This window comes from Paralichthys olivaceus, chromosome 19, assembly GCF_024713975.1.
Source record: "Paralichthys olivaceus isolate ysfri-2021 chromosome 19, ASM2471397v2, whole genome shotgun sequence".
NCBI classification, from domain to species: domain Eukaryota; kingdom Metazoa; phylum Chordata; class Actinopteri; order Pleuronectiformes; family Paralichthyidae; genus Paralichthys; species Paralichthys olivaceus.
Window position 1 is genome coordinate 932,137 of NC_091111.1, and position 4,869 is coordinate 937,005.

At 38.1% G+C, this 4,869-nt stretch overlaps 1 long non-coding RNA gene across 1 annotated transcript; it reads left to right on the top strand.

Moving 5' to 3' along the window:
- The first annotated feature begins 1,898 nt into the window (after positions 1-1,898).
- On the top strand, positions 1,899-4,590 carry LOC109628505 (uncharacterized). Its single transcript, XR_011239356.1, has 5 exons — positions 1,899-2,717; positions 2,900-3,045; positions 3,121-3,214; positions 3,684-4,016; positions 4,130-4,590. It is a non-coding gene; the product is annotated as an uncharacterized lncRNA (long non-coding RNA).
- The last annotated feature ends 279 nt before the right edge of the window (positions 4,591-4,869 follow it).

Genomic DNA, 4,869 nt, shown 5'->3' on the forward strand with positions numbered 1-4,869 from the left:
TCACTTCAGCTATCAGTAGTGAATTCCTCAAAAGAACACTTACATACAGGAATATCTACACATACACATTCAAACTTTACTGCCTATTTAGCACATTAATCATGTAGGCATTTGAAAAAAATTCATTGCTTATATTATCATCATGTTTTCTTTTGAAACTTTTGAACACTAATTCATCAGCATTTATCAGGAACATTGGATCCCAGATATTTGAGGATCTGGGAGCGTAAGGCTCCATCTGCTCTAGTTTCTTTAATCTCATCTGATTTTAATCAGTCATAACCTTTTTTTACTTTCTAGGGCAAGTGACCCAGCAACTGGTCATTTTCCATCAGTCCACTTATGCATGATAGCATTTAAAGACACAGTCTATCTTTTTATCTGCCCATGACTCCAGCTGGCATTCTGGAGAAAAAAATGCTTCGGACCAGGCACCTTGTTTTGCCTGTTTATCACCGGTGGACTGATTTTATTTACTTTTACTTTGTTTTCCAATTTGACTTATTTAATTTTTGAAACAAATTGTTCACAGTTTAGTTTTGTGAACCTAGGCTGTGGACTGATTGTTTACTTTATTGGCATATTCACATCAATTTGAAAAATAAAAAACATTCACGCATACATTCATTAAACCTGCTGCAGCATCAGAGCTTTCACAGTTACCTTTTGCTTTACTACATCAGCAGTGGCAAACAAACAACAGTCGACCAAAACCAGTGTCAATGAGAACACGTAAAAAGAGCTGCTGTAAGTAGCTGCCGCTAGTACTGCACCATCTTGAAAAGAAAATGTAGGCAGGTGATCCGAAAGTTCAGTTCAGGAAAATGCCTTTCTATCTAAACGACAATATTCAAGCTGATAATCTCTCAGCACTATCACAGCAAATTGAGAAGAGTTGAATTCTTGGTGTTAAAATAGACATACACTAGGAGAGTTAATTATACTCTGGATATAGTTAATCCTTTATAATTAACTCTCAGTCGATAAATAGTTGTTGTCAAAACCGAGTGTAAAAAGGAAGTGTCAGTAAATCAAACCTCTAAGTGTAAATGTGAAAATATTAACTCCGAATTTCTTACTCTTTATTGGGGATACTCTCCAACCTCCCAGACATAGTTAGCAGAAGCCATATATTCTTACAATCCCTACCCATCACGTGATGACTATGGTCAAGTGGCCCAAGCTCTCATCAACAAGCATCCTTGTCTGAAGGAACCAGGGTCTGTCAGTGGGTGGTATTGCTGGAAGTTCAGTTTGAAGTTCAAAATGGGCAACTTCCGGCAGAAGATGCGGGTGGCTGGATGCTCTGAGCTCATCAGAGCCCACCTCTAATATGTCTACCTAGATATGGCTCAATGTCTACCTAGACATATTAGAGGGTTCAACAAATGTTAATTTTCCAGTCAAATCATGCATTATCTAGACACTTTATTTTCAAAATTGCAGACAGCAGGTTTGACCTTATCTTGTGAATGACATATTCTTTAAAGTGACCCCACAATTGCAGTACAAAAAATATTGGTTAAACAAAAAAGAGAGGGAAATGGAAATGCTGGCCTGAAACAAAAGAAAAACTCAATTGGAACTCAAACAAAATTAAAATCTGACCTCAGTAATGTCATCACCTTCCTTTTCTGTAATCCAGTTTTCTCTTTTCAGTTGCCAGGATTTAGTGACTGGGAAAGGTTTCTAAAAGACAGTTGCATTAAAGAAAAATAATAGTAATTAAAAGTATCAATATGGGCTCTTTTCATGAACATGCGTCACTGGTTCCGATTCGGTACAGACCATCCATGCATCCCTTTCCATGCAGTCACACTCCACACATCATTTCATTGCATCGTGTTGGTAGCTTGGTTGTCTCAAATATCACGTTTGTGAGTTCAGAAAGACGTTTTCAACCTTGTGACTATGCGCACCTAATGCAAGGAGAGTTTGCTAAAATGTTTTATAATGTTACATACAAACAAATGCGAACAGTTACTTTACGTTATGCCCTAAAGAGTTAAGAGTCCTTAGGTGTTGATGCTAACCGTTAAAGTTAAAGTTGACTTTGAAGTAATCTAAGTGAGATTCGGTAATTTGCATTATTAATGACTTCAATAACGCTACTATTTTACGGCACCTATATTAACGAAGAACACAAGAAACTATGCATTTACTTTCTGTATATAAAAAAAATCTCCAACTCACAGCTACTCTGGGCACACTTTCACTCACTGGTCTCTCTCGAATTAAAAGGCTGGTGAAAATGTCCCTCTCAAAATGTCCTCCCCACCTCTCCACCCAAAAAAACGTCCTCACTTCCCGTCCTGACAGTGGAGGTGACCTGACAGTGGAGCCTCAGAGGTGAGAAACTTCAAGGTTGGATATCGCCAGTATCCAACAACAGGTAAGGTTATGTTGTCTTGATTTTTTTTAATCATTCACCAATCAATAAATTATTGTTTTTAATTTAAATTGATTCTTCTCTGAAATATTTTTTAGACATTGCTATTACTTTGGATAATCAGATTCATCTGTATTACTAGACCCATCACTATCTCCAGCATCATTGCCAGACCCTCCAGCATCACTAGCTTAGACGCCAGAATCCAAAGCACAATCACCGGCTTCTTCCATTACATCAGATTCTACTATTAATCCTCCCAACCACTAAGAACAGGAAGAGGGCAGAAAAGGGCATGAAAAACCTGGATCGCAATGAAGCAAGACAGGTAAACCTTGAAACCAGCTACACATGTATTAGATCATAAAATTAGTGCTAGATTAGAGGCTGCACTTCAACTATTTATATTGGTTTAATGTAATATGTGAAACTTAACTAAATTTAACCAAATGTGGTCAATTAATTTGAAGGATGAAGCTAAGGGTTAAAACATTAATGTTGTCTTTGCAGAGGGTTGAAACTGCTCTGAGCTCTAAGCCAAAGGGTGAAGAAATCTTCAAAGAGTAAGACAAAACCAAAACACTGTCAGTTGACACATTTGACACACGCAAGCAGATGGTCAACATTCTGGTTGCAGAAATGATAGAAACATACGGGTAAGAAATCATTTTTATTATAATGGCAAAGGAAAACATGACTGGACACATCTAATAAATAATTTGTTTCTAAAGGAGGATTCCACCAATGCATGTCCGGGCCAGTTATGCACTTGGAATTGTGACCCTTTTTCCATATGTCCAAGATCCTTACTCAAAACATGGATATGTAAGTTGTAATGTGTCTTTTAAGTCCAAAAATGTGTTGTGGAACTTTATTAGGCCATGTTTCTGCTTTATATAAGAGATGCACAATATTATTGGCACAACCTTTATCAGCTGATAAATGACTTTAAAATGAAATATCACCATCAGCCCAAAACTAGCATCTCTGCTGATATGACAAACCAATAAAATTATGCTTTATATTATGCCCCACAGCCCCACAAAATGATTAAAGCCATAGTCTAAGTTGAAGTAGTTTCCTTACGTTGTCCAGTGAGTGTTTTGTAAAGCCTTTCATTTATGTCTGTATCTACCAGTGGGCCATCATGGTATGAGTAGGCATAAACAATATTTTTTTTCACTACAGGAAAGACTTGAGATTATCTGAAATTAGGTCAAAAAATAAATGCCCACAATATCAGAATCAGTATCTGCAATCACTACTACTTTATACTTGATGTGTGTGCATGCAGGAACACTACTATGATCCTCAGGCCAATACTGGCTATCTTGCATGGAGACTCAAGACAGTACAACGCAACACCCATGATGGCTTCCGTGAGTGTTCCAGGCCTGATTTCCAGGACAGTCCGACAACCCAACGAGAATCTCTGTTAACTGGTGATCAGCTCTTTGGTGAAGAGTGCAGGCAGGCTCTCTCCATAATGAGACACTCAACGGACAAATCTGTGGTTAAAGAGAAGATGAGAGTCACCTTTGACTACAGACAGAAGCTGGTTCATGACCAGGATGCAACAGCTTCACTGTTGGATGTCTTCCCTCGTTTTCTTGATACAGCCGGACTGGTAGGAATATGTAGAGATTATTATTTTTATTGTAAATTATTTGAAAACTGACTCCTTCTAATGCAAAGTACATTTTAGTAAACTGTATATGGACATTGGGCCTCTGTTTAAAGATTGAACAGGATTTTTCCATTATGTTCGGGGAGCATGTATCTGGAAGGTTTCTTGCGAGGTGGTCTTCAGATTTCAAGCAGAGTCATCACAGAATGCCAGTCTTCCCTCAAGTCCTTATGTTGACGAGCTGCTAATATGCAACAGTGATCCAAAGCTCAATTTGTGGTCCTGAAATAAATTAATTGATCTCTATTGTCATTTTAATAACGATGAATATGAAGTTGAGTTTTGTTATTCAACAAAAACAATCATTTTAGTTAAATGGTAAATGGTATCTGTAGTAAGCAAGAAATAATGTTTCACAATGCTTTTGTTGTCTGTCTCAAATACTTGTCTTCAAGGCTGGGATAGTGATATGTCTGCTCTCATGTTGCTGTTGCATCTCCTGCCCCCTACATCAAAAGGCCAGAAAAAACTCCCAAGATGAGCTCAGCACAGGCAGCCAATCATGTTGTCAGATTCATTACGATCAGCTTTTTGTCCTACTGTGTAAGAAGTTTGAGGTGCAGATTGGACTGTAAGAATAATTCTGGCTGTGTATCTAGTATGTTATGCTAAGTATATGCATAATGTGTCATTCAAACTACAGGAAGGAGCCAGCCTCACTACATTTTCTGGATACAGATGATGCAAGGCAGCCTTTCCTCCTTTGCATCGGAGAGCAAAAAAGAAAATCGCAAGGTTCTTCATGTTGTGGACCAGAAAGCTATCCCATGCAACGCTCAGACATCGGTGGCTG